The sequence below is a fragment of the Kogia breviceps genome, chromosome 15 (assembly GCF_026419965.1).
Source record: "Kogia breviceps isolate mKogBre1 chromosome 15, mKogBre1 haplotype 1, whole genome shotgun sequence".
Lineage (NCBI taxonomy): Eukaryota > Metazoa > Chordata > Mammalia > Artiodactyla > Physeteridae > Kogia > Kogia breviceps.
In genome coordinates this window covers 77,334,478-77,350,509 of record NC_081324.1, presented here as the reverse complement: position 1 = coordinate 77,350,509, position 16,032 = coordinate 77,334,478, and the positions used below count along the sequence as shown (strand labels likewise).

The 16,032-nt window shown below is 45.5% G+C and overlaps 1 pseudogene; it reads right to left on the bottom strand.

Moving 5' to 3' along the window:
* Positions 1-3,028: 3,028 nt before the first annotated feature.
* Positions 3,029-3,639, bottom strand: LOC131742187 (PRELI domain-containing protein 2 pseudogene; annotated as a pseudogene).
* Positions 3,640-16,032: the final 12,393 nt, after the last annotated feature.

The following is a 16,032-nucleotide window of genomic DNA, read 5'->3' as shown; positions in this document are numbered from 1 at the left end:
CAAAATCTGGTCTGTGAAACAGCACGACCACGTCTCCTGGTGAACCTGTTTTAAAATGCAGGTCCCTGAGTCCCATACGAAGTTCCATGAATCAGAATCTCTGGGGGAGGCCCTGGGAACCAGCAGCTGAGCCCACCTACCCAAGGATTTCTCGTACAAGTAGAAGCCTGGGAATCACTGTAATACATCCGCACCTTCCTGTGCAGGATCAGCAACGCAGCCAGCAGGAGCCTGGCCAGGTCTGTGAATTAACCCATCTCACCCTTGTTTCTAATGTACCCAGCAAAGCTATACTCCCGGCATTGACATTTTATAGATAATCAAATTAAATGTGGACTTCTAAATGTTTTATCTCAGGGAGAAGATTCTGACACATAATAAAAAGTTTAACAAGCCCTAATTAATTTTAAAAGGAGCATATGATTTCTAAGCCATATATGTGAAGCTGGAAGTAATGGATGTCTGCAGGGGGGAAAAACATGAGGAAAAGTGTCTGATGCAAGTTCAGAGGATTGCTTGGGAATGGGGAGGAAAATACATGTAAAAGCAGTCTTGGAGGAGAGACAGAAAGCAGCTTACACCCAGAATAGGGAAATGAAAATCTCTTAAAAGTTGGCTGAGATGTTTAAGCTGATTCTTAACACCCCTGAAGCAAAGGCTGGAAACTACTGGCAAACATGTTTTGTTTGGCCAGCACAATGCTTTAAACAATCCTGAATTCATTGCCAACACATAAAAATCGGGTGATTTCTTTCTCTTTTTGTACTCTATCTTTTCCTGGAAAATTAGAAATTGGAAGAACTAGGAAAACCAGCCAGTTGGCAACACTGTGCTGGAACCGGGCAGCAGCTGCCCACCTTTCGCCAGACACATGCTCCTGGGGTCTCCGCAGTGGCCGCCAGCCCGCTTCACGCATCAGGTCACCTGCCAGACCCCCGTAGGCATTTCCATTGGCCACCCCAGCTTCAAGGAATTAAGGCAAAAAGTCAGCCTCTCTGCGCTTCACTCTTTCTAACAATAATTCTTGCTACAAAGCCAACCCTGGAGGCGTTAAGAAAGGAATCACATAATATCTGCAAATCACCTAGAATTCACTGTAGTGTCCGAGGCCCATTGGAATCACCTAGGGAGCTTTACAAAACACTGAGGCCTGGGTCCCACCCCCCAGAGACTCTGACTTATTGGTCTGGGATGTAACCTAGGCAGCAGGAGAGCAGAAAGCTCCCAGGTGGTTCCAAAGGACAGCCAAGGTTGAGAACTCCTGCCTTCACAGAATGCAAGTTGTTGAGTATGAAGGGTTACGTTTATTCTTTTTTGGGGGCTGCACCACAAGGCTTGCGGGATCTCAGTTTCCTGACCAGGGATTGAACCCGGGCCCTGGCAGTGAAAGTTCAGAGTCCCAACCACCAGGTCACCAGGGAACTCCCAGGGTTACATTCATTCTAACATCAGCCTCCAAGTACAGATTTCTTGCCTCTCACCTCTGTGATAATTCACATCACCTTTTATTTTTGGAAATGCGCCATTATTCCAAAAGCCCACCAACTGCCATTTACAAACTGGAAAAGGAGGTCAAAGTGTGTTCTACCATTCATTTTCCCTCCAACACAACTGAGGAATGAAACACTAAGGAAATGAAGGCAAATTATCCTAAGACACAAAACTCAGGCAGCACAAACAGCTCAAATACAGTAAGAGGAGCTCACAGTGGCAGGCTTGTATAACAAAACGAAACAAAACAAAACCACCACCAATTGCTTTTAAATCCATCAATTCGCTAAATGGAAAATTTTTCAAATATTAAAAAAAAAAGATTTCCCCAAGACTTTCCAGTAATGGCCCAATTTTTTTATTTTAAGAAGATGAATTCCAAATTATTGCCCCTCTTCAAGCCTTCTTTTAGGTAGTGTGGATTTACATCTTGGCTTCCAATCGTGGGAAATACAAAACTACCCTCATCTAATTTTCAAACAGTAATACACGTTACACTACGTTCGAAAAGTACATTTCCAAACTGGTTTCGTGTACTAATAATAGCTTCTATTTACTTCTGTGCACCAGGTGACATGCTAGGCACGTTATCACATGATCTCCAATTGTTCCAACAACATCATGAGGCTAACTCGATAATCTCATTTTACAAACCTAAAAAATGAATTCCAGAAAGATTTTAAATGACGTACATGATCACCCAGTTATTGCATGGCCGTGCTCAAATTCAAACCCGAGTGTCTCTGACTCCCAAACCTGTGCTTTTCCTACCAAACCACCTTGTTTAATCATCCCAAATAGAAAGATCTGTGCCTGATTATCCCCCTTTACCCAGGATCTGCTCCAGATCCCAGAGTGAGTTAGAAGGAGCCAAGATGATAGCCCACCTCCCCACTTCCCAGGTTCTTTTAAGGACCAATCACAGTTCATGTGTTACGTTCGAAAAGTCAGCTGATGGCAGTTATGTAGTACTGATGGGTAGAAATCAAACGCTCCCGATTTCTGAGGATCTTTAACATTACTATGAATGTGGCTTAACTTCAACACAGGTCTGGTATATTCCTTTCTGTTCCAGGCCACCTAAGAATCGGGTATCAGGTTTAACTCCTTTATTTGTCCCAGAATCCTCTCATGAATCCTATGAGCAATGATACCAAGAACAAGCCGGGAACAAGCAGCACCTGCCAGGCCTCTAGCCCATCCTTGGCTGCTCCAACACCGCCACCTGGCGATCAGCAGGGTATGCTGAGCAAGGGCAGACATCACCTTCTATGGGATTTTTCCTTTCTTTGTAAAATCATAGAGATTATGCCATAAGGATCAGCCAGAAGGTCTCAGCTCCACTAGAGCCGCTATTTGAGGCCAGCTCCCAGGGGGAGTGTATCTTGTCATGTCCTGGCAGGAAGGTCTCCTCTTCTGTAAGCTGCCAACACCACATCCTTAAACCCGTATTTCGAAAATTGTGTCTTTGGATGTGTTGTGTCTGAGAAAAGATTCTCGAGAAAAAGTAGACACAACACAACTTCCTGGGGATTCTTTATTCAGCTAAGGGGGCACCACACTGTTCCTTTAGCAGTATCTCCGTTCTTCTAATTCCCTTCTGGGCGCCCTGTCTTAAAAATGTGCTGGCAAAGGTTTCCAAAACGCAGTTGAGAAAACCAGCCCCTGTGATTGAAATCCCACCTTTTTGAATGAACTCTGTCCAATTTGGATTTTTCATACTTTCCCAGAAGACAGACTCTTCCTTCATGGATGCATACTGTGTCCACCTAAGACAATAACTCCTTATAGCATGTTCCTTTCCTGAGGATTGAACCACAATTCCCCTTCTAACTGGATATTAGGTACCTTTAAAATGTTCACCTTCCTGAACATTTCTGGAACCACATTCAGACAGACTGCAATCCTCTTTCTATAGATGATTCCTGTTGACACATCCTTTTTTTCCTACACAATTTTTACAGAGATGATATTTTTATGAATGGGGTTCAGATTCTTTCGGCGGAAGCTGGTGACCACCTGCTCGAAGGGGTGCTTGGACACCTCGTGCACGTCTACGGTGACCCCCACGGTGACCGCCAACCACGCCTCCACAAGCACACTACTGCTGGAGCTCTCCACCAGCCTACTTTTAATAACAAAATCCATTTACCGAATTACGTTTACTCTAATCTCAGCCTGACCACGCACAGAACTTTTTCAGGGCTCCCTTTCCACAATCCTTCCACAGCCTTCTGTATCCATATTAGTTTTGTCCAATATTTTCTTCCCATCTAGAAACAACCAGCTCTAGGACCAAATCACTTTCTCTTCCTTAATAAAATGCAATTCCATTCTTCATACCTTCTTTCACTCAAAACATATATCCTACTGTATACTGAAATGTTTCCTTTATTGTTTTGAGTAGCTTTAATTACATTCGTAAATTAGAATCCTCAACTCTCAAAAACCTTTATTTCTAGTGAAAACCAAGAAGCAATTATAACCTGTCTTTTACATTAGCATTCTGTAAGTTGGTAAACATAAATACCAATAATTTCTAAAAACACGTGCTTTTTATAGAAAATATCTCAGTGTGGCACCAAACATTTAGAAATAGTCCTAAACACCTTCAGTTTCTCTGTAAAGGGAAGCCAATGTTTAGTAATTAATTTTCAGTATCTTATTATGTTTGGGAATGACTTAGCTATTCAGTAAACTTCCATCATTTAACTTAATGTAGCACAACTCTAAAATTTCAACTTACCTAATACCGGGATAGATCATTTTAAAGTAGACATTTCTAAAACATAATTATTTCTAAAGAGTTCACCCAAAAGCTCTTATCTCATTTGCATTTATTTTTAAGAATTTCATCATACCAAGTTAATTTTTTTCTTTCTGCTGACAAACTGCAACACAAGTAACATAAATTTATTGACCTTCAGTAAACCTTAAGCTTGTTGAGTATACCAACAAGCTTAAGCTAGGTTTAATACCAGATATTAATAGTGAATATTTCCTAGATCATGTGAACCCGAAATTTGTTCCGGCTAGCATCTTTTATACTTAGTATTTAATTTGCAGGCGCTTACTTTTAAGTCAATTAAATACAGCTTATTTACAAGTTAAGTTTTACATAAAGACAGAACCAGAGATCTTAGTTTTTCTGCTTGAGAAAAAAAGAGACTTTTTTTTTCCCCCCTCAGCCTCAGGGACACAGATTATCAGATAAGTTCCTGAGATCCCAGGTAGATCCTGAGATCCCAAGTAGATCATTTACATCTCAAAGGCGCAGGAAGAGAAATGTAGATTCCTCCTTGAAAACTGCCCAGCCATCTTGGCCATTTTCAGGATTCCTCCCCGCCCCCGCCCCCCCCCCCCCCCCCCCCCCCGCCAATTTCCAAATACCCAATTCAGTTTAAACAAATAACAGTAATAGAAAATAATATATCTATAATTTACTCACATTCTCATGCTTTACTTTCAGCAAAACCAGGAAGAGAGAACAGGACTTGAACTCAGGTACCGGGACACACACACACACCCCAAGGTAAAAGCCAAAGCAACTGAAAAGGCTCTCTACAGGCCACTGTTCTCCAGGTCTCAGGGAGTACTGAGGCCACACAATATTACAATAAAAACATCATTTTCTTTCATTTATGAGAGCATAGCTGAAGATCTCCCAGTTTTGCAAAATTCACCCTAGGGGGATTTTAAGATGAACAGAGCTCTGATTACCCATAATTAACTATTTATGGCAGGTGTTATGAAATATATCCAATGCAAAACTGTCTCTCAGGGTCAAAGTTCCCGAGCCCCAGAAAGGGAGAACGCCAACTAACGGCCCATCAGAGATGAGGCTGAATGAAATACCAAGGCTGGTCCAAAAGGGAAAATCCCAACCAATGCTCTGCCGCAGGCAAAGCCAATGTGATAGGGAAGGGTACCCGGGTGTTATCACACCGCGAGCCCCATTACTCACCAAAGATGGCTCCATTGGCCAGTGCGAGTGCCTTGTTTCCATCACCACCAAAATCCAAAGGGCCGAGGGCCAGGGACGCCCGCTGGCCAGTTCTGGGGGCGTCTCTGAGACAAAGGTGCTCAGGCAGCTGCTGGACAGACCCCCCCGGAGCAGCTGCCAGCCAGGGCCCACGCGCCAGGGTGAGGCGTCCACGCGAGACTGAGCCGCAAGTGGGTTGTCAAATTGTTACCAAACCAAACTCAGGTCTGCTTGCTCATGCGCAGTAAAAGCCAATCTACTGACACCTGGTTGTGGTGAAGGAAAATGCAGCTTAATGGTAAACACAAGGAGGACAGGTGCTTGCGCTCAAACCCGCCCCCGCCCCCCGCCCCCAGCTCCCTGAAGGCTTACAGCAAAGCATTTTACTTTATTTTTTTTTTAACATCTTTACTGGAGTATAATTGCTTTACAATGGTGTGTTAGTTTCTGCTGTATAACAAACTGAATCAGCTATACATATACATATATCCCCATATCCCTTCCCTCTTGCGTCTCCCTCCCACCTTCCCTATCCCACCCCTCTAGGTGGTCACAAAGCACCGAGCTGATCTCCCTGTGCTTTGCAGGTGCTTCCCACTAGCTATCTATTTTAGAGTTGATAGTATATATATGTCAATGCTACTCTCTCACCTCGTCCCAGCTTACCCTTCCCGCTCCCCGTGTCCCCAAGTCCATTCTCTACATCTGTGTCTTTATTCCTGTCCTGCCCCTAGGTTCTTCAGAACCTTTTTTTTTTTTTTTTTTTTTTTAGATTCCATATACATGTGTTAGCATACGGTATTTGTTTTTCTCTTTCTGATTTACTTCACTCTGTGTGACGGTCTCTAGGTCCATCCACCTCACTACAAATAACTCAATTTCGTTACTTTTTATGGCTGAGTAATATTCCATTGTATATATGTGCCACATCTTTATCCATTCATCTGTCAATGGACACTTAGGTTGCTTCCATGTCCTGGCTATTGTAAATAGAGCTGCAATGAAAACTGTGGTACCTGACTCTTTTTGAATTCTGGTTTTCTCAGGGTATATGCCCAGTAGTGGGATTGCTGGGTCATATGGTAGCTCTAGTTTTAGTTTTTTAAGGAACCTCCATACTGTTCTCCATAGTGGCTGTATCCATTTACATTCCCACCAACAGTGCAGGAGGGTTCCCTTTTCTCCACAACCTCTCCAGCATTTATTGTTTGTACATTTTTTGATGATGGCCATTCTGACTGGTGTGAGGTGATACCTCATTGTAGTTTTGATTTGCATTTCTCTAAGGATTAGTGATGTTGAGCATCCTTTCATGTGTTTGTTGGCAATCTGTATATCTTCTTTGGAGAAATGTCTATTTAGATCTTCTGCCCATTTTTGGATTGGGTTGTTTGTTTTTTTGATATTGAGCTGCATGAGCTGCCTGTATATTTTGGAGATTAATCCTTTGTCAGTTGCTTCATTTGCGAATATTTTCTCCCATTCTGAGGGTTGTCTTTTTGTCTTGTTTACAGTTTCCTTTGCTGTGCAAAAGCTTTTAGATTTCATTAGGTCCCCTTTGTTTATTTTTGTTTTTATTTCCACTTCTCTAGGTGGTGGGTCAGAAAGGATCTTGCTGTGATGTATGTCATAGAGTATTCTGCCTGTTTTCCTCCAAGAGTTTGAGAGTGTCTGGCCTTACATTTAGGTCTCTAATCCATTTTGAGTTTATTTTTGTGTGTGGTGTTAGGGAGTGTTCTACTTTCATACTTTTACAGGTAGCTGTCCAGTTTTCCCAGCACCACTTATTGAAGAGGCTGTCTTTTCTCCATTGCATATCCTTCCCTCCTTTATCAAAGATAAGGTGACCATATGTGCGTGGGTTTATCTCTGGGCTTTCTATCCTGTTCCACGGATCTATATTTCTGTTTTTGTCCCAGTACCCTACTGTCACTTTGTAGTATAGTCTGAAGTCAGGGAACCTGATTCTTCAGCTCCATTTTTCTTTCTCAAGATTGCTTTGGCTATTTGGGGTCTTTTGTGTTTCCACACAAGTTGTGAAATTGTTTGTTCTAGTTCTGTGAAAAATGCCATTGGTAGTTTGATAGTGATTCCAACAAAGCATTTTAAAAGGACAGATGAGGGAGGGTCTTCGCATAGTATGGGATCAGCTCGTTCACAATTCTTTGATTGGTTGATGGTGATCAATCCTTAGACACCAGAGGGTCGAGGGCTACAGGCTCATGATCATCAAGTAGTTAATTTCTTCCATTTGGTGGTGGTTTTAGGAGCTGAAAAACAACTCAGGAAATATGCATCAGATACTGTTATCTGGGTACTTCAGACAGGAGCTAAAGCAGAGGATATGGGGGAGGGGTCTGTCCCGGGAAGGCCCCGATAGGGTCCTGCTGAGTTAAAATACGTATAGCTTTGGTTCATTTGTTTTTTGGTATCATGTGATGGTTCATTCTCCTGTTGATAACTTATGTTGTTTCCATATCTCCAGACACTGACAACTAATATAGCAATTAACTTTCTTCCACCTAATTTCTCTAGAAGTTTCTCCTAAATGAAACTTTTCAACCTTACAGTCAAGTTTTAATGATACTCACATAAAAATGAAATGTGTAACATTTTGCCTATGAGCATTGTTAATTAGAGTGGATTAATTAATTAGAGTGGATCAGAAACCATGAAGATGACCATGATGATTATAAAATTGGGTTTGGGATTAGGACTGGTGTAAAAAGGTCGAGGACATTATAATTCAAAACTCTCTCTCAGCATTTTGGGTTGTTGGTGACTTAGCCACAGTAAAGCACATATATAAATGCCCACTTAGGATGACCAGCTGTCCTGGTTTGTCCATGATTTAAAGGTTTTCTAGGATGTGGGACTTTCCGTGCTAAAACAGAAGTGTCCCAGGCAAATGAACGATTGGTCACTCTATCCCTTATGTGACCACATTTGTTCTTTCTGGTGTGGTCCTGACAGTCTATGACAACACTCACAGAATTAAGATGAGAAAATAATTCTGAGAAGTAAAAGGGAATGGAAAAGCTGGGTGAAAAGAAAAATCAGTAGTTTCAACCTCAGTACTGTTCCCAGACACTGGGATCATGGAAAATTACCTGGATGCTTGTTGAAAACACCGGTTTACAGGCTCCTCTGCATTTTCCTGCCTCACCCAGAGGTTCTCAGTCTTCAGGGAGCATTAGAATTACCTGGAGAGATGTTAAAACACAGATTGCTGGGACCCACCCCAGAGTTTCAGGTTCAGAATTTGCATTTTTAACAAGTCCTCAAGCAGTGAAAATGCTGCTGCTTCAGGACAGCATTTGGGAACTACTCCAAGTATGTAGTACTTGGAGAACTACGGGACTGGAGGTTCAGATGAAGGTTTTTGTGGTTCACACAGGACTTCTCTCTCAAGACCTCCCCAGGCAGGATGAATCCATGGTCTTACCGTGCTTCTTCCCAAGTGGAAAGTACCACCATTGCAGCACTTTTTTTCACACCAGGTTGAAATGATTTGTTTAAATATCAACCTGCCTCTTCTGTGAGCTGTTCAATGGTGGCTTTTACCTTTCTAAGTGTGTCCCAACCCCAAATGCAATGCTGGGACAGGGGCGGTGATCAATAAGTCTTTTTGGTTTAATAAATCAAGAATTGGAAGGTGACTGAGAGTAATTTCTGAATAATGCCAATGATGATGAGTCCAAATGATGATGATAATGATGATGAGAGGAGGAGGGTGGGGTTGGGTCACACTAGCCCCATCGGCCTGATTGACCCACTATGTGTTGAGGACCCTTTTGCAGAAGGCTGAGGACAAACTGTCTCCTCTGGGAACTGGGATGAATGCCTATTACTAACATATCCCCTGAGTTGAATCTGCCACCAAGAAGCTGTCATCTCAGTAGAGGTCCATCTGTGTATCCTGACTCAATCCCTCTAGGACCTAATGTTTCACTTCTACAAAAAGGTGGGGATAGGGTTTGATTAAAATAATTTGTTCCTATGGTATGCTTTGCAGAATGCTGAGATATCTCCTCTATTGGCCTCTACTTGTCCCAGATTTCCACCATTAGAGTTTCATTCCTTTGGGTTTGTCTCTTGTGAGTGATGGGGAATGCTCTCTAATCTTCCAGACTGGTTTGATGCCCTCACTATATTAGGAGGATCTCAAGGAATATATCTCATTTACCATTTTGTCCTTAATGCTTAGCACAGTCTTTGGCACATAATAGCTGCTCAAGAAATGTTCATTGAATGAACGAATGAATGGATTCTCGGACACCAACAGCAGTCAAGGCTGGAGAGGGTGGTGCAGTGGTGAAAAGAGCTCTGGCTAGGAGTCCTCTAGGCTTGGCTGTCACTGCCTCACTCTGCAAGTAGGGCAAGTCCTTTCCCTGGATCTTGGTTCTCTCGTGGGAACAGTGAGAGTATAGATAGAGGGTCTTATATGATCTCTACCTATTTCGTTCATACCACAGCCATTATGTTCCAGCCTCTGGGCTTTTCACTTTCTTTAAAAAGCCGAGTATCTTCCTACCTCAGGGCCTTTGCACATTCTGTTTCCACTGCGTGGATTACTTTCACCCTCTTTCCATGGAGATTTTCTGGGTTTCTTTGAAGTCTTTTCATCTCAGAGAGGATGGGCTGGTACCTCCCCAACTAAAGTTATTCTGTATCTGAACAAGGAATAATTGCAACTTGCATCTTTTTCTTTGCTTGTCTTCTCTACATCGAGCTTTCTGGTAGTCTGCAGATTCCTGGAGAGCATGGGATGGTGCGAATCTGGGACACCTAACACCATATCCATTAATTTGTTGAGCTGATGCAGAAGTCAGAGCTGAGGTTGTGTCCTTCCAGGAAAGGCCAGAAGATGGCGCCACAGACCGGGAGGAGGCGAAGCGGCGCGGTGGGCGGGCCTCCCGCGGGGCGTCCTCACCTGGCAGCGGCCGCACCTGTCCGCCCCGCACCCCGCGGAAGCCGAGAGCCCGGGGCCTGGCGTCACCTGGGCAATTGGGAAAGCAGCTCCCGGAGCCATGGGGAGGGGAGATGAAAGGCGGGTGGCGGGTGTGGGCCGCCTGCAGCGCCAGGTGAGAGCCGGGAGCCCCACCCCGCGCCTGGGCACCAGGTGAGTCAGGTTCCCTGGCCCCGCGGGTGGAGGGAGGTGGCCAGGCTCGGAACCTGGAGGCTTGTGCTCCTTGGCTCTCTACCCTGCTGGGTGACTCTGCTCAAGTCCCGCCCCAGCGTTCTTGGTCTCCGTCAAACCCCTGAGGTGCTTTCCTGTGGTTCTGAGAAATAACTTTCACTGGTCAAGCAGTGTATTGCGTGTATTTACTCTTCGAGCCTCAGGATAGTTCTCTGAAGTCGGTAGTTTGCTTACCTCCGTTTTACAGAGGCAGGAGAGAGGACCAGAGAGGTGAGGTCAGTTGCTCAGGGTCACACAGCACCCACTCAGCAAGTTGCAGACTAAAGATCTGAACCCAGGTTTGCCTTCAGAAGCTGAGCTCTGACCAGGTTCCTTGCCCACAAGGTTCTGACCTTCTGAGAGACACAGCCGAATTTTTTTTCCCCACTGTTCTAAACCAATGGATTGATATTTCAAATCTTTTTTAAAAAAACATATATCCACTCTTTTTAAAAATTCTTTTCCCATATACGTCATTACAGAGTATTGAGAAGAGCTCGCAGAGCTGTACAGTAGGTCCTTATTAGTGATCTCTTTTATATACAGTAGTGTGTATGTATCAGTCCCAATCTCCCAGTTTATCCCTCCCCCCTTCCCCCCGGTAACCATAAGTTTGTTATCTACATCTGTGGCTCTATTTCTGTTTCATAAATACGTTCATTTGTACCATTTTTTTAGATCCCGAATAACACCCTAGTTTTAATTGAATTACTTTTTATTTACTTTCAGTGCCCTCGCCTCTTCCACACCCGCTGGCCCGGCTCGCTCTGCAGGCCCAGGGCATTGAGACCCATAGAATCTGGCCGGCCTGGAGCACTTGAAGGGTCCACTCTTTAGACAGCTGTGTCTCTGACTTGACTTTGTTGTCCTTTTAGGGGCAGGAGCCGGGTCTCCTGTACCCCCCACTGTATCAGGCCCAGGACCGGGGATACAGTAGGCATCTAATAAGTCCCACCTGTTCCCCTTGCAAGTCGGCCTCCCTCGCGTCCAGACGCCCCAGCTCATCCCTTTATCCCCATTTTTCTCAGTGTGTGATTCTGGCACACAGTAGGTGCTTGCTGGAGACGAGGTGTGCTGCTTGCCCTCTGCTGTCCTGCACCACCAGCCACTCACCAGCCAGGCACGCTGAGCATCCCGTGTGTGTAGAGAGGCCTGCGTGTGCGAGCATACGTGTACGTGCGTGTGTGTGCGTGTGCGTGCGTGTGCGAGCATACGTGTGCGTGCGTGTGCTCGTGTGCGTGTGCGAGCATACGTGTACGTGTGTGTAGAGAGGCCTGCGTGTGTGAGCGTGCGTGTGTGTGCGTGTGCGAGCATGCATGTGCGTGTGTGTGTCTGAGTGTGTGTTGGGGAGTGGGGTGTAGAGTTGGAGAATATGGGCCTTGTCCTCAGTAAAAATAACAAGTCTCGTTTATCAAGGGCTCACTAAGTCCCAGGTCCTGTGCTTTACATACTTTTGTTCAAGGCCTGCAGTAGTTCTGGGGAGGTTTTCCAAAACTCAAGCCTCTGGGAAATCACATGATTTGCTCAAAGTCACCCAAGTGGATGGGGACCCAGGTTTGTGTGTCTGGAGCCTGTGTCTCAGCCTCTAGCAGAGAAGGTCGGCGTGTCCCTAACCAGAGGGAGGTTCCCTCCTCTGTAGGGAAGCTTCACTGGGCAGGAGCTACCTGAGCTGAGCCTTGAACGATGCGCAGGACTCCCAGAGCAGGGGAGGGAACGTATTCCGAGTAGAGGGAAGGGCTGGCGCAGACTCGTGCAGATGGCACAGTGTATGTTGCGTTGGGAAACGGGGATTATAATTAAACAACCAGACCGGCTGGCCCCTATGTACCTCTTCTGATAAGAGGTATTGATTAGAATGGTGGCTTGGGTCCCACGACGCCTCTGGCTTCTGAAGGGCGCTGCCAGATGAGTGCCCATTCTACTGGCTCCTCTCAAGAAACATTTATTCTGCCGCAGGCAACAGAGCTGCCGCTCCCCCCCCCCACCCCCCAGAGTGGAGGTGAGAAAGGCAGTTGTTAGTGCCTTGGTGTTGATTTCCTTCAATTAGAATTCACTGCGCACCTACAGTGTGCCAGGAACAGAACCTGCCTTTGCAAGACTCACAATTCGGTGCGGAGGATTGGCCTGAAAATGACCCCCGTGTCAATTTCATCAGCCGCCATGCCCTGCAGCAAGCCCCTGCGTATGCTTTACAAACATTTATTTCATTTAATTCTGGAGGCAGCCTTGCTGGTAGATATCCTCTCTCGCTTTAACTCAGGAGGACAGCACGGGTCAGAGCAGTCACGTGACTCAATCAAGCACCTGCAGAGAGTTAGTTGCTGAGGCGCTGGGACGCTGCACGGGTCTTTGGGGTTCTAAAGTTCAAATTCTTTCGGTTACCTCCTTCTGCCTTCATATCATGATAACCCAGGCACGTGGGCTTTCAAAGGACGCCGGCAATCTGGGCCATAAAAAAAATTGCTGGGAGGAGGATTGCGGTGGCTGATTTCAAGCTACCGACAGTTCAACTACCGACTCACAAAACCCCTGACTCTTTAACTATCCGAGTCCAGCACGCTCCTGGATCACCTTTCAGATTGGGTGGTAGGCCAGCCACGCTGGTTATTACAACTGCAAGAGGACCTGCACATCCTGGGCCCTGGGCGGCTTACTGAGCGTTACTTGATGAGCCCCTATCTGTGAAATGGGTCTGCCCATAGCTTGCCTTCGGTGTCTTCAGCTCTGGGCTCTGCATCTGCGGGGAGGCTGAGGTCCAGGTTTGCAGCAGGTAGATTTCTTCCCCTCACTTGGGTCACTGTGGGGAATGAGGCTGGGCTGGGTGGGGCTGTCTCTCTGCTCCTGGCTTCCCCTCCACCCTCCAGAGCTTTCACGGTGATTAGCTCCCTCATGGAGGGATCTTGTTACGGTTCCACCGGGAGGGCCTCTGAAACTCCTACCTGAGATAAGAAGGCTGCGTCTCGGTTAATCTCCTAGTTTAGAGGCCACGTTTTAATATTTAAGAAAAGGTTTCCAGGCTCAAGGCCGGGTGGAGGGAGCGGTACACGGGACGTGGCCTAGTGGGTTTTGAATGCATGTATCGTTAGAGGCCCTTTCTGCTCATCAAGCCTGTGGGGCCTGGTGTCCCCTGAGTCATTTCTTTAGGTTGGATTTCACTGGTACCTGGACCAGGGGCCCTGACGGGGCGTTGTATTTATGGAGAAGCCCAGCTGGACTCGGGTTGTGTGCTGGAAGCAGCACCTAGTCCAAGGATGGGCCAGTGTCTGACCCTGCTTCCAGCCCAAACGATTCCAGGCCTGTGACTCTTCACTGTCTTCCTTCTCCCTCAGCTGGTATACTCCTGGCAGGACCCATGGGGAGCAGAAATTCGAGAAGGGAGCCAGCCCTGAGTGAGCACCACGTGCATGCATCCTGAGTGAGTAAGCCTGGCCACCTGGCTGAGCTGGGTTTGAATCTGTCTTCACTCCTTTCATGCTGTGTGTTCCTGGGCAAGTCACTTAACTGCTCTGAGCTTTAATTTTCTCCTTTGTGAGGTGGGTGCTGTAGTATGTACTTCACATGGCGGTTTTGAGACCTTAATAGGCTCTTAAAGTGTCTGGTAGTAGGTTAGATTTTAAAAAAATAATAAATCCGTTGAAAAAATATGTATTCATTGTAACTCTTGCTGGTTGGAACTCACACCTGTAGCCACTGTTTTCCTCCTAGGCCCTGAAGTGAGAAGGCAGGAGAAATAGCCAGAGACCTACAGGCCTGGTTCCTGCATTTTTTTAGCTTTGCCCAGAATAGTTAAGACTCTGAAAAATCAGTGAAGGTGCTGTGGGTATTTCCCACATTCATAGGGGAAAACGGATTTTCAGTCAATGATATGAAAATAATTGGCTGAAATAAATTAGATGAGTTTTACTTCAAATTACACCACCTAAGAGTTCCTCCCAAAGAACAACCTTCTTTTAAGAAGACAAGCACATGCAGTGTATATTGCAATATAAGTTTCTATTTTTGCTTTTAAACAAAACATGAAACTATGACTGTACGTTTTGTTTCTTATTCAGTGTAAATTTGCAATCACTTCTTTTATATTTTTAAAATTAATTAATGTATTTATTTATTTTTGGCTGCGTTGGGTCTTTGTTGCTGCATGCGGGCTTTCTCCAGTTGCGGCGAGCGGGGGATACTCTTCATTGCGTTGCACGGGCTTCTCATTGTGGTGACTTCTGTTGTTGCGGAGCATGGGCTCTAGGCATGTGGGCTTCAGTAGTTGTGGCATGTGGGCTCAGTTGTTGCGCTCACAGGCTCTAGAGTGCAGGCTCAGTAGTTGTGGCCAATGGGCCTATTTGCTCTGAGGAATGTGGGATCTTCCCGGACCTGGGCTCGAACCCATATCCCCTGCATTGGCAGGCAGATTCTTAGCCACTGTGCCACCAGGGAAGCCCTAAATAACCTTTAACCTACAAGTTCAAAGAGAGCAGGAGAGAAGAGATTAGGTTACAAAAGATCATGACTCTTATCTTGGGTATTTCGTTGCTTACCTCCTCCTCCAGACACACCATCAAGAAATTTCAGAAGTCTAGAGATAAAATAGAATGAAGATCAGCAAACTTTTTCTATAAAGGGCCAGATTGTGAACGTTTTAGTCTCTGCAGGCCACACAATCTCTGTTGCAACTACTCATCTCTGACATTGTAGCAGGAAAGCAGCTGTAGATGACATGTGCGCAAATGGACATGGCTGTGTGCCAATAAAACTTTATTAATAGAAACCATCAGTGGTCTTGCCAGTGGTGAACCACTGATTGTCTCCTGACATAGTATTGTCTAAGCCAGTGGTTCTCAAAGAGTGGACCCTGGTACCCCATTATCAGCATCACCTGGGAACTTGTTAGAAATACAAATTCTTGGGTCCCCACCCCAGACTTTCTGAGTCAGAAATGTTAGGATGGGACCCAGCAAACTGTTCTTAACAAGCCCTCCACTTGATTCTGCTACATGCTCAATTTCGAGAACCACTGATCAAATTCTTGCTCCATGTGAATCTTGGCTGCTCCCTGAGGATACTTTCCCCCTACAGCACTCTTCAGGGAGGCTGTGGTTTCCTCCTAGCTCCCAAGGAACTCCACACCTGGAGATGGGGTGGGTGTCCTCTTTGCTTCCCATTGACGCTTTGAAATGATCTCTAGTCCTTCCTCCATAAAAACTCCCAGCTAATGTGAAGGGCATTTCAATAAACTCCTGCCTGTCTTGGCAGCTGGTTCTCTGTCTCACTTTCCATCACTTCTCTTACCATCATGCTTCTGGCTTCAACCATGACATTGCAGATCAACACTCAACACTCTTCCCTCTCAGTTTCTGGACCTTCTTGGCTCCAGTGATTATTTTCCTTG